The following is a 19,786-nucleotide window of genomic DNA, read 5'->3' as shown; positions in this document are numbered from 1 at the left end:
TCCTCATTCATACAGAGTAGTGGAGTGTAAACTTGTTTATAAAAGTAACTTCTAAATAACCTCTATCAGAATTAAAGCTGGTTATTGTCAAGGAATGAGAAACAAAGGAGATCAGAAGGAAGAAGTAAAAATATTAAGGTAGAGGGCTCCTGGGTGGCTCAGTTGGTTGAGCCTCTGACTCTTGATTTTAGCTCAGGTCATGGTCTCAGGGTCATGGGACTGAGCCTCACATCAGGCTCTGAGCTGAGTGTGGAACCTGCTTGAGATTTTTCTCTCTCCTTCGCCCTCTGCTTCTCTACCCTACTCGTGTGCTCTCTCTTTAAAATTAAAAAAATATATATATATATACTAAATATATATATTAAATAAATAAATTATATATGTGTATAAACTATATGTTAATATATAATTATAATTATATTATATAATTAATTATAACTTATATTATATAATTAATATATAATATATATGTATATATATTAAGGTATAAAGTAAGATGACAGAAGCAAAATTAGTAATAATGATGTCAGTAGGGTAAACCGGTATGTTTCAAAATTTTAAGCACAAATCTTATTTTCTAATGAAATACTACATTTAATCCCAAATTACAAAGATGTAGTTTTCTTTAGTTGCATCTGTTGAGTATAAAGTCAATTAATGTGACCAAAGATAATGAGAAAGTAGCCTCCACTGTGTGTATACCACGATCTTGGACTGTCAGTTTATCTGGCAATTAATCTACGGATTAATGCAATTGCGATCAAAACACAATGCAATTTTTATCAGAACTTGCAAAATTGAGTCTAAAGAACATTCTGGAAAAGAAGAAAAAAATCAACAACAAAGATTTAGAGAGTATGAGTAGTGTGAAGTTGCTCTATAAGATATCAAAATGTACTAACAAACTCTAATGATTAAAGGCTTGCTGCTAGCCCCAGAATAGTAATAACATTTTAAAGACCCAAGTATGTGTGCAGGTGTCCATATTTTTTAATTTAGAAAAGTTTGCAAGTCAATTCAGTTGGGGAAGTATGGATTATTCAATAAATGATTTTAGGCCAGATGGTAACCCATTCGAGAAAAAATTAAACCAACAAAATTAATTATAAATGTATTAAAACCAGAAATTTAACAAGTGAAGCCATAAATGTAAGAATAGAATACAGACCAGAATGGAATATCGAATAATATATCCTTGTGGTGGAGAACCACTTTCAAAGCATGGCACTGAGAGCTTAAAGTCAAGGTAGGCAAACTACTGCCCACTCACGGCCAAAGTTAGAATGAAGACATATGCAGTCATTGATGGGTGTCGGTGACCACTTCTGCTCTGCAAAGACAGAGTTGGAACAGAGTCTGTTTGGCTGCCAAAGCCTAAAATATTTATTCTCTGGCCCTTTGCAGCAAAAGGTTGTTCACCCCTGGCATAGATCATAAAATAATTTTATGTGGTCAAATCTAAGAAAATTTAAACTCTGGTATGGAAAAGAACATCATAAACAATCAAGAACTGGGAAACATATTTGTGATATATATGATAGATATATAAATAGCTTTTATAAACAATAGTAAAGGTTGTACAGTAGTAGAAAAATGGGCAAAAGACAGAAACAGGTGGTGCACAGCCCAGATAAACAAATAGCTAATAAACTAGTGAAAACTGTCAGCTCTCATTAGCATTTGTTTAATTACATCTTTAAAAAATATCACAAATAGGGGCACCTGGGTGGCTCAGTTGGTTAAGTGTCTGACTCTTGATTTCGGCTCAGGTCATGATCTTAAGGTTTGTGGGTTTGAGCCCTGCATGGGGCTCTGTGCTGACAGTGTGGAGCCTGCTTGGGATTCTCTCTCTTTCAAAAAAATAAATAAACTTAAATTTTAAAAAGTTAAAAAATATATCACAAATAGATTTTGGGCAACCCAAAACAAGGAATATACTCAGTGTGGGCCAAAATGCAGAAAAACAGACTCTCGGGCTATTGTTGGGTGTGTAGACTGAAGGGGAATTAGAAGCTTATAGGAAAAGCTTTGAATCTATATACCTTTTGATAAAGTGACTCCATTACTAGGATTTACTGAAAGGAAATAATTAGAGGCACAAAAATTCAGTTCTAGGGATGTCCAGTGCAGGATTTTATATAACGGTAAAGCATAGAGGCACAAAAATTCAGTTCTAGGGATGTCCAGTGCAGGATTTTATATAACGGTAAAGCATTGGAAACAACTCTAAACATACAAGGTTATGGCACTGCTTAAGCAAATTATCATCAACCCATAGTATAAAATATTCTAAGCTATTACAAATTATGTTATATGCTTTTTTAAAGCACAAATGTTCAGAAAATATTCTGGAGAATAAAAGATAGGTTAAAAAACAGTGAGTACATTATAATTGCATTTTTGAAAAGAAATCCCCATAAAAATCTCTAGCAAACATCGGTTAATATTAGTTATAGCTGCCTTGTGGGATAACAGATGATTTTTATTTTCTCCTCTTTGCTTATTCATAGTAAGTGTTTTATTGAACTGTCTCATCTCTGTGGGATACAAAGAGGAAATGGTTTTATTTTTCTCCATTCCCAGCCGTCACTCCCACAACTGTGCCATATGAAAAGTCCCTCCCCTGCTGGGTCACAGACCCCTTAAGGACATTTGGGGATGATTCCTTGACTTCGTTTTTAGATGCTATTGAAAACCTGTCCGTTTCATTTACCCTTTCAAACCCCATCTCCTCCCCAGCCTAGCTCAACCACCAGCCTGCCGCTGTGGATACAGCACCCCGCGTGGGGGCACCTGCAAACTTGCTCAAATTTGGTTTCCTCTGAAGTCCGATCATGTGATCAGCGTGAAACTCAGGAATTAATACCCAACCTGGGGGGCGCCTGGGGGGCTCAGTCGGTTACGCATCGGACTTCAGCTCAGGTCATTATCTCTCAGTCGGTGAGTTTGAGCCCCAGGTTAGGATTCTGTGTCTCCCTCTCTCTCTGCCTCTCTCCTTCTCTCTCTCTCTCTCTGTCTCTCAAAAATAAATAAACATTAAAAATAATAATAATACCAACCAGGAATGTGCAAACTGCTGGAAGACTGACCCTGCAGTCTCCATCTCTAACGGGGCCCCTCAAAGTCTCTACTGGCCTTACCCTTGGAGCCTCTTCCCTGACTTCACTGTCATCGTGTTTTGTTCAGCTTTGGTTGTGGGCAAGACTTTGGGTTATTTCAGAGAGGGGAGGGGATTGAATGGAAGGGAATTCCACAGCCCTCCTCACTTCTCCAAAGGCCTAGGACTCCAGCAATGCCTTCCTTTGCCCTTTCCCTGCCCCCTCTTATCAACTGGGGATAAGGAATTTTTTAAGTCCCAGTGGAATTGTTTTCTGGAATGTTATAGGAAGTTCCGTGTGAAGAAAGCACTGATGAATAATGTTATGAAATGTGAAAATGTGGGCAGTTGGAATGACTTGCTTTACCAAATATCAAACATATTATACAACTACAGCATCATTATGACCAGAAGTACTGAATGATCAACACAGGGGAACAGATAGCCCTCAAGCAGATCCTAGCATATGGAAGAATTTAGTGTATGCTAAAGTAAATATCACAGACTAATGCCAATGGATGACACACTCAACAAAAGTGCTGAGAAAAATATTTGGGAAAAAATATCAGGTTACATTCTCATCTTATATCATACATGGAAATAAGTTTCAGATGGATTTAAAGTTAAAAAATATAACCACAAAATCTCTAGAAGAGCATTTATCCTGGTGAGTACTGAGCAATGTATAGAATCATAGAATCACTATGTTGTGCACCTGAAACCAATATAACATTTATGTCAACCATTCTTCAAAAAAATAAAACACCCTGGAAGATAAAATAGGTAGTATTACAACTGATCCTGAGTTGAGAAAAATATTTCTCAGCTTAAAAGCACTGGAAGAAAACACAAAGGAAAAACGATTAATCACTTTGTGTTAAATAAACAAATAAACATGCAAATATTTTCTAGGTACACTGAAAACTCCATTAAAATAGAAGCAAGTGAGATGTGTTGAGTACATTCTGGGGTAATAGGACAGGTGAAAGGTTAGTATATTTAATACATAAGTTGAGTGCCAATCAGCAACCAAAGCGCTAACGTCTCCATAGAAAAATGGGCCAACACACAAACGGAAAAGAAAAATGTACTCATGCTCCCAAATTATATCAGAAACATATCTGACTTCCTTAGTAGTAAAGAATGCAAACCCAAACAACAAGATATCTTTTCACCTAAAAAATAGCAAGAGGTTTTAAAAATGTACAAAGATGTTGACAGTGCAGGGAGATGATCATTTTTATCCACAGCCAATGGGAGAGTGAATTGGCCTAACCTTTCAGGAAAACAACTGAGAGTGATGTAAAAAGAACCTTAAGATTGGTGGTTCTCTTCTGCTCAGTTGTTTCACTCCCAGGAATCTATCTCAAGGGACCATCTGGATGCACAAACATTTTATGCACAAGAATATTAATCATTTATTTTTATGATCATCAAAAGTTGGAAAGAAGCCATTATCCTATTATTGGGTACTCAGGTAAATAAATTACAATCTCTTCATTGGGTGTTTGAGCATCTGTGAGATATCCCAAATATTCCATGTGTTGGGGAATTTTAATTGATATGGCAGAGTGCTTATGTGGAAAAAACTGACTACAAAGCTATTTATAGCATGACTGATTTTTTTTTTTTTAATCTCACAAACATGGCTCTGATTGCTTTGGTTATCATGTCTGTTAGATTATGCTTTTTCCAGCCAAACAGAAAGAGACAACCTTCCCAAGGTAGGAGAATTTCAGCCCCAAACCGAAACAAGGAATCCAGTTCTGCATTTCAGTTACAATGATCATTCATACCCTCTTCGTTCTCCTTTGTCAATGCATTCATTGCCGAAGATTTTTAAAAAATTATAGTAGATTCAAATACTCAATTTCAATTGCCTTAATTATATTTCTGAATAATATGTATTTCTCCTTATATTGTTTACATTTTAAAAACAGCTTAATTGAGGTGTAATTGACATACGATAAACTATATGTATTAAAGTTTGCAATTTGATACATTTTGACATATGTATATGCCTATAAAATCATCACCACAATCAAGATAATGAACATAGCACGATTGGAATTTGATTATGAAAACATATGGCCTAGCGAGAGCTACTCCACAATGCTCAGATTATTTATATTTAGAAAATTTTATTTTACTCTCTTTGAATGTATTCTCAAAAATTTCTGCAATCTGCGTGTGTTAATTTTGATGAACAGAAAAATCCTGAGGGAAAGTTAGTGACAGTGACTGAGAGTAGGTGGCAGAGTGGTAGGTCAGGAGATGGTGCCTTCTGGAAATCAAAGAAAGAGAAATTTGAAGCTAAGGAAGGCTCAAGAATTTTTAATGCCATATATTAGGTCACACATATATGTAATAATATATCAAGGCTCTACTGAAAAAGGCCCAGAGTGGTTTTGTAAAAACTGACAGCAGAGATAGAAAATAGTGGGTCAGGGAATAAACGGGCTTGACAGAGTGGAAGAGGAGGGGCCAGGGGCCAGGTGACAAGATAAGCCTTCACCATGAGAAGAGATATGTCTTTCCCCGAGATCGGCAGTAATGAAGGTAGGGCGAGGGGAGGAGTGTTAGACAAAATTCCACATTGGAGGGTGGAGAGTTCACAGCTCCTCTTTTGCCCATGGTGCAAGAGGCAAGGTTGTGTCCGACCAATGATGTGATTTAGGTGGCATGATGGAGAACACTGGTGAATTTTGCCAATGGCAACTAAAAACACGTTGTATAAGCAATGCATACCTGCATGGAAGAACTACCTGGGGACCAAAGACCACTGGTTGAAATGGTTCTTATTTCCTTGTTTTGATTAATTTCACTGGTAGACTAGAGAGCAGAAGAGAAAAAGTGAGTTGTGGAATTAATTCAATGTAGCGGGTTGACAAAGAAGGGAGAGGTGGGTAGACAAAGACACAAAGAATTAGGGGTACAAGTTAGGTAAGGGATGCTTTATTATTGGAAAAGCAATTAGCTTCTCCTAATATAAATTAGGAATGTCTGGTGTTTGAAAAAAGCAGAAGTTATATATATATATATAATATTTTTTATTGTTTATTTATTCTTGAGAGAGAGACACAGCGTGAGCAGGGGAGGGGCAGAGAGAGAGGGAGACACAGAATCCAAAGCAGGCTCCAGGCTCTGAGTTGTCAGCACAGAGCCTGACTCGGGGCTTGAACCCACAAACCGTGAGATCATGACCCGAGCCGAAGTCGCTCGCCCAACTGACTGAGCCACCCAGGCGCCCTGAGAAGTTATATATTTTTTAAATTAAAGTTATTATTTTTGGTACATGGTTGATCTTGGTCACATCCCAAGTTGGATTAGCACATTCTTCTCTCAACTAATTCTTTACCCAATATCACATTTTTTTAACACTCATGCTAACTTATTCCATTGTTACAATGTAGCAGTTAAAATAGCTCTTGTCTCTCCAATCAAATGCTAGAAGTAGTGTTTGCATCTGGGTAAGCATTCAACAAATTTATCGAACAGATGACCAGACATTCTCATGTATCTATAGCCATACATAAAGCAGTGCATCATTGAATAAGGGCTTTGAGATTCTTTCCAACAGACCTAATACATGAGGATTGTTTACATTAGCTGCAATGGATACTTGAGAAGGAAACTAATTTGTAAGTATTCCAAGCAGGGTCTCCAAAGTGGAAAAACAGCCCAACCAACCGACTCAATGGTGAATCTGGTATTGTCCTCAGTTCTATGCAGATCAGATGACAACAACAAATGGGTGTTATCTAGTGAAAGTTTCCCACCATATTATACTGGCTTGCTTCGGGCATCTCCATGTTTTATTAACATACTAAATAAATTGCCATTTCCTTAACTTGCTCTTGGAATGTTCTAAAGTTTCTGAGAGTCATTACTTTTTAGAGAGCACATGAAATTATAGAACTTGTTTATCAGCACTAGGTATTTCCTTTGAGGGTTGAGCTTTAGGGGTAGCATATATTTATTTCCAGCAATCATGAAAGCTAAAGGAAATTGTCAAGGACTGATATTAAACAGCCTGAATATATTTGTGCAACCCAAGATCTAGCATTCACTGAAGATCATTTTGGGCAGTTTTTGTGTGCTGCCTATCTCTGCGGTCCTTATGTAAGCTCTCTTCATCCTCAAAGTGTCACTGTCTTGAGATTATATTCTGAAAGTTGCCAGCCTGTTGTTGATTTATATTCTCTGCCTGAGTTTAGGTTCTAGGTTTCCTTTTTTTTTTTCCAGGAGGAACTTCAGACAGCGTCTGGATGAGGTGACTTTCATGCTCTGTTGCTGTCCCGCCAAAGGCACTTGAACCTTTCCAGGCCTCAGTCTTCCTCTGTAAGATGGTAATAATATCTTTAGTTTTATCCTACAGAACTTTTCAGAGACTCATAAGATTTTTATGGAAAAGAACATTGAAAAGAATTTAGGACAAAGTAAATATATTTCCTCTTCAAAGGAGAAGTCAGCTCAATGTCAACAAAGGTCTTTCTATTAGAATGTTGGTGTTGGCATTCTGGTCTCATTTCTTTCTCTCAGTGTTTTCTCTCATTTGTTTCTTTCATTGTTTAGAATGCACTGTGCACTATCTATTTTTAGTCTCTTCTAGGTGGTAATTTCCATTCTCCTGTCCCGGGCTATAAACACTTGGGGCAAAACAGCACCCGAGACTCCAAGAGATAACATTTAAGAAGAGTCTTTTGAAAATTTGATAGTTGGAACTCATTAGTCTCCTACTGAAGGGGCAAAGCCATCTTGAGTTACTGGAGAATAGTTTTTATATTCAGTTTGATTTCATTCCTGATAACTTAATTGTTATAGTGATTTGTTTATAATATTGAAATTACCTCTCAACTCAGTCAGTAATGATTTATTTTGATATTATAAAAAGTCATTAAAGGTAAGATAATACTCTTTCTTCTGTTACTTTGTTATTTTCCTAAAGATAATTGCCTTAGGATTTATAGTTCTCCTATTCCTAAAATAAGAATATTTGCCCACACAAAACTATTTGCCTAGCTCTAAGAAAATATTATCTATATAGACTTTTTTTTTTTCTGTAGCAAGAAATATACTTGAATGCTGAACACTTTCATTCCGGATTTAATCTCTACTGAGAACAACACAGGTTGTCCATGTGAAGATAGGGAGCTGGCATAGTAGAATGAGTAGTAGCATTTAATGGTCGGACGTGGCATGATGGGTGTAGTTGGAATTGTTAGTACTTTGCCTGATGATTTGTATCTGTTTCTTTTCTTTTGTAAAGGCTGCTAAAAGGGCTTTTCCACAGATAGGCAGAGTTACCAGATTACCCCTGATTGGTTGAAGTAGCAGATGCTGTCAAGGCCCTTCCCACATCTCCTCAGCCTTAACTATTTCATTGCCTGCCAGTCCAACTTTAAATGCCAGAAATTGCATCTGAGGGCTTTCTCTGGCTACCTGAGTCAATTCTGAAGTGTGTTCGGCAGTATTTCCCCCAGTTTCCAGTGGAATTGAGCTCACATTGCCTCCAATGGTAACTTTATGGTAATGCCCCTTCTGTTGGTTTCCTTTCCTTTCCTGTCTCACTTCCCCCACTCTCTTTCTGGTGTTTTCTGGGATCACTTCCCAAAAAACTACTTGCACTGAGATTCTTGACTCAGAGTTTGCGTCTGGGGGAATTCAAAGTAGGACAGTTGGGAGTCTAGATTCTTTGTCCATACAAGTATGTTTAGGGAGGGAGGATGACAGCTGAATCAATAAAGGGATCATAGGAGGATGGTGAGTGACTTTGTCGATTCTGATCAGACAACTGTTCTTGAGGGCTATGACTGCATCTGGGAGAAAGCTTTCTGCTTTTAAGTAAAGAGGCAGGTGGACGGACAGACAACCTAGTTCATGCAGCTGAAAGCATCTGCAGGGCAGGAGCAGAGCTTGAAGTTGGGGGGGGGGCAGGGAATGAAACCATGGGATCAAGAGCTCTTCCCTCTCATACCCTACAGTACCCCACCCCATGGGAGGCGGGGCTGGGTCTTGGTTTCAGATTTCCATGACCTCTCCCCAACCATGTGATTTAAAAAACAAATATGGAGAGGTATCTGAGTGGCTCAATCAGTTATAAGCATGGGACTCTTGGTTTTGGCTCAGGTCATAATCTCATGGTTCATGAGTTCGAGCACTGCAGGGGGCTCCTCACTGACAACGCTGAGCCTGCTTGGGATTCTCTCTCCCTCCCTCTTTGTTTCTCTCTCTCTTTGTTTCTTTTTTCTGCCCCTCCTCTGCTTTCTCTCTAAACAAACAAACAAACATAAAAACAAATTTAAAAAAATAAAAAGCAAATATGGAGAGATCATAATGGTGGGAATGAGAAACCAGTAGGTAGTTAGTATTCCCAGTTTAGGGGCAGTGAGCGGCACTTTAAGAGGAGCAAGATGTTGTTTGACATTTAAAAATAGACCTAACTCTACCAATTAGTCTGTTCTGCCCATGGTAACCTTATTCAATGTTATGGTGGTAATCGCTTCTGGAAAGCTTTGACATATTTTATAATTGAACTGCCAGGTTCACACTTAGCTATAATTCATTCACAGATAAGTGTGTCTTGTTAACCAAATTATGTTGACTCCCCTGGAAAGCCAGTGTGAGGACTTTTCCTGTTTCCCATCTTCATGTGGTTTTACAGTCTCATGACAGACCATTAACATGATGATCATTTTTCTTTTTCATCAGCTGCAGAATCATATGCATTTATCAAAATGGGTGTCATCTGTTGTGAAATTCATGAAGTTAGATTGCACACTTGTCAAACTTTTTTTTTTTCCTGGCATTGACAAAAATATCAACATCAAGCTTTACTTAAGCTATTTTGAAATAGAGATGTCCAGGTGAAAGAATGGTAGAATCAAAATAAAAGACTAGGGGCTCGAGTGGCTCACTCATTCCACCAACATTTTCTGAATGCACCCAGTGTCCACAGCAACGTGCCAGACATGGGCTGAAGTTGTGAGGGGTTGGAGGAGTGTGAGCTCCCTCATTCATTCCAAAATATTTAGAGCCTACAGTACCTGACACTGTACTTGGCACTTGGAAAACAGCAGTAGCAAAATAGGCAAAGCCCCTTCCCTCATAAAACTTATATTCTAAAGAGTTTATGGGAGATAAGAGAAAGGGACTGTTTAGCCCTTATTCTCAAAGATCTTACGGTCTGCTTGGTCTACTTGGAAAGACAAAGGAAATGCACTTAGTTAAAATCCCGAAACAATGCAAAAATGAGGCAACTGAGTAAAGGATGCATTTCAGAGATAGGGGATTAACACAAGCACCCTAAAAGAATGGCCCAACGCTGCCGATGCCAGAGACTGGCCAGGACACCTCAAGGAAATCACTTAACTGTCTATCTGTTTCCCAGAGCAGCGCTCCAGGGGCAGTGTTACTGCTGATTAGTGCCTCTGACTATCCATCTCGAAGGCCATTCGCAATGACTAATCTGGAAGATTTAAAAAATCTACAGCAAATGCCACACTAAAGAGTGATGCCTGTGTTCCTTTAAAATTTACTAACACGATAAGAAGGCCTGTTTTCACTGGATTTAGCATGGCATCAGAGGTTGTAAGCAAGGCAACAAACAAGGAAGAGGAATAATGGCTTTAAGAATCCAGAGGAAGAAGTTAAATTGTCATTGTTTTCAGAAACCCAATTGCTTCCATTGAAAATCTAAGAGACTCAACAAGCTATTAGAACTAATAAGAAATTTCAACAAGGTGAGTGGATAAAAATAAGATTTGAAAAGTCAACAATGTCCCAATCCATAAGCAACCACCAATTAGAAAATGTAATTTTAGGAATCCTGTTCATAAGAGCAACAAATCTTACTGACGAGGAAATCTAATCAGAAATATATACAACTTGAGTGGAGCAAACCAGGCAGAGAGCACTACGTGTGTGGATGTTGTGTCAATAAAAATCCCAACAATTTTGTACGTGCATGCATGCACACATGTGTGTGAGTGTGGTTGTTGATAAGATGATCTTAAAATTTAAACAGTTCGGGGCTCCTGGGTGGCTCAGTCGGTTAAGCGTCCAACTTCTGCTCAGGTCATGATCTTGCAGTCCATGGGTTCGAGCCCTGCGTTGGGCTCTGTGATGACAGCTCGGAGCCTGGAGCCTGCTTTGGATTCTGTGGCTCCCTCTCTCTCTGCCCCTCCCCGACTCATGTGCACGCTCGCTCTCTCTCTCACTCTCTCCCTTAAAAATAAACAAGCATTAAAAAAATTTAAACAGGATATAAGAAGCCAAAAGCATCAAGACAATTTTGAAAAAAAAATTAAGGCAAAATGGAAGAACCTGCCCTACCAGATACATATATTGCGAGACTACATTCATTATGAAAGTGTAGTGTTGGTGCAGGGAGGGAAACACACATTTATTATAGGAAACTACACATATTTCAGTGAGAATGTGTTCGTGTATGTGTGTTTAAGTGTGGGAGAGTGTGTCCTACTTTAAAATGGGACTCTTCTTGGGGCGCCTGAGTGGATCAGTCAGTTGAGCTTCCATCTTGGGCTCAGGTCGTGATCTTGCAGTTTGTGAGTTCAAGCCCCGCATCAGGCTCGCTGATATCAGCGCAGAGCCCCTTTTGGATCCTCTGTCCCCCTCTTTCTGTCCTTCCCCTGTTTGCACTCTCTCAAAAATAAATAAACATGTAAAAAAAAGTTTGAAGAAGCTGAGAGAGTTGGAGAATAAAGAGACTGTAATTTAGAGAATGTTCTTGTGCCCTGTGAGTGCCTCATCACCATGGAAAAGGGATAGAGACCCTTTCCCATCACCTCAAGTCTCTTTTGAGAAGGCTATCTATGAAACCACTTCAAGATTCTACTAAAATGTCCTGTCAAGTTTGGGAGGCACCATAGATTGGTATATTGCTACATTTTTGAGGAATTGAAAGTTCGAGGACTTGGCTAAAGCAACCCATGGCTGTGACTGAGAGTAAGTGATATCTATTGATGACTGATCAAAGATTTGAGTTTCTGATGGACTAAATATAGGTCAGTGAGTAGGTGAGCCTGAAATTACTTAAAAGGACTTTGCCCAAGAGGGCATCTAAAGGAGTAATGGGAGAAGGTGTATGTCGAGGAAGAATCCCAAGAAACAGTGAATCAATGGTAGATTTCACAAAAGGTCACGCAGAGAATGCATCCCCCACGTCAGGATCCAGCAGGTGGAACATCCTCAGTTATGGGTGTGGAGGAGTTCTCCAAAGAACCCATGGGGAATCCCACAATAGACATAAAAGTAAAAATTCACCACAGCTAGAGGAAGCCAATACTTGCTCATATTGCTACCAGGAAGCAGCATTTTGGTTTTCCTTATTTCTCCTGGCCATTCCCCAGAATTTGACTCTATAATGGTCAGAAACTGTGGCTAGCAAGCTTGGGGCAGAGGGGTAGATGTTCGAGGTGGTAAACTAGAGAAAAAGCAAACCTTGTGCCTTTCTCAATGCAGGTTTTCCACGCAGATCATGTCTCAGCTGGGAGAGGGGAGAAGCTCTGAATTTGATGAGTTTTAAGTTTTGCATATTATTCCAGAGTGGGATTGCTGAAGTGAAGTTGTTTTGGGAAAAGAAGAGGGCTTTTCAATCTATCTGCGAGTGAAAAGAAAAGCTATGGGTCTTGCCATAGTTTTCCTGGAAGAGGCAAGGGAAGTGTCACAGAAAAGCCTATTGGATGAGGAAGGCTACTGGTAACTGGGTGTCCAGTGTGGTATTTTTCATGGTGTGTGTGTGTGTGTGTGTGTGTGAAGCAGCTCAAAATTAAAAATCTAGCAAAAAAAATCTAGCAAAAATCTAGCATCTGGGTGGCTCAGTCAGTTAAGCGTCCAACTCTTGGTTTTGGCTCAAGTCATAATCTCACAGTTTGTGAGTTTGAGCCCAGCATCGGGCTCCATGCTGACAGCACAGAGCTTGCTTGGGATTATCTTTCTCCCTCTCTCTGCCCTTCCTCCCCTCTCAAAATAAAATAAACTTTTTAAAAAAATCTAGCAAAGGAAAATAAAAAGATCAAATGGCCTCTAATTGATCAGCTTTATGTAATGTCTTGCCCAAGGCAAAGAATCTCAGTGTCAAATTTTGGAAAATGCTAAGAAGTGATTTAATTGAAATTCTTGAAAGAAAAATTTCAGTAAAACATGAAGGATGCTCACCGGCACATTGATCCATCTAGCCTCTTATTTCTACATCATCACTTGTCCAGCTTGGCTGATGCGTTATCTCACCAGCCATCCTTTGCCCTTTGCTTGGCCCTCCATCTGCCACTCAGCTGTCAGGCCCAAGGCTCCATGGTCTGTGTCTAATTTGTGCGCTGTTTCTCATATGTCTTCTTTTCTTCTCTTTGTTTCTGTAGGTTTTTGTGTGGTGCCAATATATATGTGTAGAAACATAAAAACCACTAACTGGACTATAAAATCAATAAATACATCCGAATATCTGCTAAAACCTCTAACATTGTGGTTGGGATACCTAGATCTAAGAAATGATATTATGTAAAATTTTAAAAATTCAGTTCGACAGCAAAAATGTACTAGATGCTTGGAAAAAAGAAATATAGATTTCTCTAACACTGAACACTAACTATAGGTAGACACATCTATAGCAGGAAAGAGTCAAGAGGAGGAGGTGACCAAAGGGAAAAAGGGGTGGATAATAAGACAAAGAAGGTAGAAGTTAACCAAGTTGATTTATAGAGTCTTTGTTGAAGCCTGTCCTTTCCTTATGCCCCCATCTCAGCCTCCAACAGGGCACCTCTTTCCCTGGTGACCAAGTCTCCTGGGTCCAATGCATACTCGTTTAATACGTATCTTGACTGCACTAGGTTCTGTTGATTGTGAATATCTGGCTTTTCATAGCAAAATTTCCAACCTGTAAAAGCTGGGTAATTGTGAGAATTGCAGCCTCATGTTTCTGAAACGGCTGCAGAGGTAAAGTCAAGTCTCGGGGAACACTGTGTTTCTATTGAATATGTAATCTTCCATTGTCCTATGGAATCCAAAGGAAATCTAACCTTGTGACTTCATCAGTGATCACAAATTCATTTCTTTTTAAAGTTTATTTATTTATTTTGAGAGAGAGAGGAGAGAGAGAGAAAGAGAGAGAGAGAGAATGGGGGACAGGCAGAGAGAGAGGGAGAATCCCAAGCAAGCTCTGCACCATGGGTGCAGAGCCCCATGTGGTGCTCAAACTCATGAACAGTGAGATCATGACCTGAGCTGAAATCAAGAGTCAGACACTTAACCAACTGAGCCACCCAGACACATAATTTTTTAATCACAAATTAAAAAAACAAAAACAAAAACCTAGGATCCAAGATAAGTAACTGCTGGTACTCAGGTTTGATAGGGCACAATGGATTTAAATAATTGCTGAGGTTAATCTCTTTTCCTTGATTTAAATGAAATTATTTATTATTGGTCAGGGATCCATGTTTCCAACACATATCAAATAATGAAACAGGTATCACGGTTCTCACCCACTTGTTTCCAAAGCCCAGGCTTAAGTAACATGATCATCAAGTTTAGAATAAGGGCACGGTTTGCTAGGGAAGTTAAGAGTGTGATATCCTTGCGATTTGATAGGTAGTGTAACACTACAAAAGGAGCAAACTCCCTATTACACAACATGAGATCAGAATCCTAGCAATGATTCTTACCTGTTATGACCTTGGGCAAGCTTCTTAACTTCTCTGAGTTTCTACATCTGCATAGAGGAAGTGATGATTTATACATTGTGAGGTTGTCGGAATCAAATGAAATCACGCATGTAAAACACCTCTTACAATGCCTAGAACATTAGCAAACAGTCAAATAACACCTTGCTACCTCAACTTTTTGAGCCTCATATTACTTTTCTGCATTGAGCTGATTGGGACAAGTATTAGATGGGACAAATATTAGGTAGCAAAGCAGCTTCTATCTGGAATATCGCCTGTAGTTGTGACAGACGGAAATGAGAATATACTGAGGAAATTGTTGGTCTTTAAAGTCTCTACCCAGAACTGATAATTCTGCTCATTCATTGGCCCATGCAATGACTTGGCCATACATGGATTCAACAGGATAGAGAAGTCTACTCCTGCCATATGGAGAAGCAGCAAATATTGGTTAAGAATAGCAATTTATCACAGGGTTGATCTAGCTGAGTGCTTACTTCCCCAAACTGTCCAGAACAACTTGGAGAGATAATGAGCATCTAATTCTATGATTATCCATTCACTTGAAAACTTTTTTATATAATTCCATTTACTTATCTTTTAAGTTTCAATTCAGAAAATTCTTTCACCTTAGTCTCCCTGGACTTTTCTTGATGAAAAAAAAACCTCTTTCCACTGTGGTGTACCATTTTTTTCTCTTCCAAGAACATGCGTCACACTCTGCCACATGTTATAATGTATTATTTCATACATATTTTCTTAATCAATGGTACGTATCTTCAAGGAGTCTACAACCTGTGTCTCATTCATCCTTTGGACTCTCAAGTTACCTCATTCAGTGTCTTGCACACTATTGGTTTAAACATTTGTAGAGATTCAATGAAGGGCTGAGATGAGAGGCAAACTGGTATGTGTGGGCAGGGTGGAGGAAGTGAGGGCTACACAACAGAGAAATGTCTCCCCCTTTTTTTTTATAAGTTGATGGTTATTTTGTTTTAAGTTTATTTATTTATTTTGAGAGAGAGCATGAGCAGAGGAGAGACAGAAAGCTGTGAGAGGGAGAGAGGGAGGGAGGGAGAGAGAGAGAGAGAGAGAGAGAGAGAGAGAGAGAGAGAGGGAGAGAGAGAGAATCCCAAGCAGGCTCCATACTGTCAGCACAGAGCCTGATGTGGGGCTTGATCTCACGAACTGTGAGATGATGACCTGAGCCGAAATCAAGTCAGGCACTTAACAGACTGAACCACCCAGGTGCCACAAAATGTCTCCTCTTGAAGTCAAATATGTTTTCTGGAAGTCCTTGGTGGTGATCATAGAAAACCCCTGAGGGAACTGGAATGTCCGCTAAGACTCTTGCAGGGTTCAGAAAAGACAAAGGCTGTTAGAAAAAATTAAAGCCATCAGAGAACTGTATCAGCTAGTTTACAATTAGCAGTTACTGCAGCAAGGAGATGCATTCGTTCCATTCTGACAACAAAGGCTACATAACTGCACCAAGACTGTTTGTCCACACCCTTTCCAGGATGCATTAAGCATTTACAAACAGAAACAAATAGCCTTAGCACTGGTGGAAGCAGCCAGAAAAGTGGCTTTCTTCGGCTGTCCCTGATCCATGAGCATCGGGCACCAGCATGTGATATAGTATGGTTGCCATGTGGGTGCATTAGCCATATCTTCCTGTTCCTTTTTTTACCGACAGTCTTTAGTGCTAAGTCAGGTCTGAGAAAGAGCTAAGGAAGATCAATCCTTCCTTATTGACTAGAGATACTCAGGGAATGACCTGTATTTTTTTTTTAATTCGACTACATCTTTTTTAAGTTCATTAATAAATTTTGAGAGAGAGGGGAGGAAGCGGAGGGGCAGAGAGACAGAGGGAGAGAAAGAATCCCAAGCAGGCTCCACACTGTCAGCGCAGAGCCCGACATGGGGCTCAAACACACGAAACCATGAGACCATGACCTGAGCCGAAATGAAGAGTGGGATGCTTAACCCACTGAGCCACCCAGGTGCAGCTAAATTCAACTACTTTTTATTGAGAATCTACTATATGCCAGACCCTGTGACAATTTGAGTCTATTCAGTCCCTTAAGCAATCCTAAAGTCTTATTCTCAATGTGTCTTTACACATGCTGTTTTCTCTGCCTGAAATACTCTAATCTCTGCCCTGAATAACCACTACTTCTCCTTTCTGTTTTGGTTTAGACATCCCATCATTTGGGAAGAATTTCTAGGCCTCCAAGCCAACTTTTAGGTTCCCCTTCTCTGTGCTTTCATAACTATATAGACTTCCCTCATCACAGCGCAAACATTGTTGTACCCTCTGGTTGAATTGTCTGTAGCTTCTGTTGGCCTATTTGCTCTGGGGGGACAAGGCCTCTTTCTAGCTCATTGCCATATCCCCTGCATCACTGTAATGGCTGATGAAAGTTGATTAATGTATCATCATATTTTTATGGCCATCCTATGATTATATTGTTACAATATATTACCATGTCAGTGCCCTGTAATAGTGCTGAATGTCTGTGTACCTTTGAGGGATTTAGCCATTTGTAGCTAGCTGTAATTTTTAAAGAGTTGTCTCTAGAACTTCTCTGGACTGCTCTTTGTCAGAGCAATTTGAGTAAAATGTTCTCTTTTTTTTCAGTGAGATGAACAAAGCCAAAAATCAAGACCTGTGTTCTGTGTTTGGCTCTGTAACTATCTTGCTGTGTGCTCTTGGGAAATAAGTTCACCTCTCTGAAGGGTTTTCAGCATATGTCAAAAAAGAGAACAAGAAGGTGGAATAAAATATGTCATAGACATTCTATGACTACCATTCTGTGGTGATTTTACAACATAACCCAAACATTTTTTTACTTTCCTCCGACGGAGTGGTGGGCTCTATGTTCCCTCCTCCTCTTCAATATGGGCTCTGTAACTGATTATTCAATAAAATATGGTAACAGTGATACTGTGCCAGTTTCCAGGCCCAGGCTAAGAAATTGACAGCTTCTACTTCCTGCCTTTTGGGATGTTCACACCTGAAACCCAGCTACCATTCCATAAGGAGGCCTAAGCATCCCACGGAGAGGCTCACCATGGAAATAAACTGAGTTCCCTGGTCCCCAGCCCCAGCTAAGCTCTCAGCTGACTGCCAGCACTAAGTTACCAGCCATGTGAGTGACCCATTTTGAAAGTGAATCCTCCGGGCTCCACTTGAGCTGGCCCAGCCAATGCTGCATAAAGCAAGGAGGAGCTGGCCCTGCCCAGACCTCCTGAAATTGCAGATTCACGAGCAAAACCAATGATTGTTGTTGTTTTGAGCCACTAGGCTCCGGAGCGCTTTGTTACACAGCAATAGATGGCTGATACAACTTTTGTTACTTCACAGTGTCTCAGACCTTTCATCCACTAGAATATTCTGCTGCATGTTAAATTAGCTCCAGACCTTTGACAATCAATGCTCACTCCAAATTTATAACAGGAACAAGAACAGTAAGGGGGATATGCCATCAAGTGATCAAATGTTGGGCCTTCTGTGCTTCTCAGCAGAGGTTAATGGAGAAAGCTTTGGTTAAATCAACTGACGTAAGTGACAAATGGGCCAACCACTCTCTATTGGAATGTTAGTTCTATGATCGATGACAGTTCTTTGCAGGACTTTCTGGAGATGACTGCCAATTATAGGTAAATCCCCAAACCATAATGAAAACTTTCTTTTTATTTATTTTGTGTAAAGTGATGTTCTCCACAGTGGCACCGAGGTGTCCACTTACATCTGTGTCCCCTCAGTGACCTGGGGCTTGGAACCCTGACCGTTCTTTAAAAATGGCATTATGCTGTATGTAAAACAAGATTCTTACACCCCAAATAAATAAATCTCTAGCTAAAATAGTTCAGGGTTTATAAAGAAGAGAGGCTCTTCTTCCTTAGTAGCCAAGTAGTTCACTGTCAATGGGCTTGGGAAATAAGGATTGATGGCTACCAGTGGTTCCTGGGAATGTGGCTTCTGGACTAAATACCAGGACTTAACTTTTGGGATGATCCCCCTTCTAAATGAGGGCAATGGCCTTTTTCCCTTGGGACATACTGATTATGAGCAACAACCATGAAGCCAGATAATCTGGGTAAAAGCCCAGCTCACTAGCTGCATGACCTTAGACAAATTACTAAGCTTTTTTATGCCTCTGTTTGCTCATCAAAGTGATAATAGTCGTGACTACTTCATAGGATTTTTTTTTTAAGGTTAAATGAATTAATGCGTATAAAGAACTTGGAACAATGCCTGCAACCACAGAAAGCACTATATAAATGTTAGCTATTGTTGTTACTGTTAATATTGCCTTTGGTTACTACTACTTTTATTTCCTCATTACCTTATAGCTAAGAACCCTACTTAGAATTAAATCCTTTATATGTGGACACCAGACAGAGCCTGCCATAACCAGGAGGCCATTTATTAATTTTAAAAGTCCTGAACATACCACTGAAACAAGCATGTTTGGGCCTCCCTTTTCTTCTCTTACTCCTGGGGCTTTGACACCCCCCCCCCCCCCCGCCACACACACACACAGCATTTCTCTTCCCAGGATCTGTCCACTCCCATCCCCCTTCCTCTAGTCAATCTTTACACCACCATTTAATCAACACAGTAGACTTGGGTTTTGAGGCCTGGTGGGTATTTGTTGGTTTTCCCTAACACTCAAGTTTAAGTCCATGCCTCAAACTGAGTTCCCTGGAAATTGTGAGACAGAGTTGCATGTGAAGGTTTATTGGGGAGTGCCCCAAGGGGATACACCCCTGAGGAAGTGAGGGGGGCAGGACTGGACATAAGCCTCAGCTGATCCTACAGGGAACACTGGAGCTGGTAAGGGTCTCCAGAGTTGTCCCAGATTGAGAGGTTGAGGAGGCCGGACCGTTGAATCTCCAAGTCAGACACTGAGGCTGAACTCGCTGGAGGGGTGTGAACGTGGGCAAGGCTGCTTCGTGTAGCCAAGGGCACCTCCCAGCAAGGTACACAGCTGTGTCTGCA

The sequence above is a fragment of the Panthera pardus genome, unplaced genomic scaffold (genome assembly GCF_024362965.1).
Source record: "Panthera pardus isolate Hobbes unplaced genomic scaffold, ASM2436296v1 HiC_scaffold_27, whole genome shotgun sequence".
Classification (NCBI taxonomy): domain Eukaryota; kingdom Metazoa; phylum Chordata; class Mammalia; order Carnivora; family Felidae; genus Panthera; species Panthera pardus.
Note: the sequence above shows the minus strand (reverse complement) of the source record.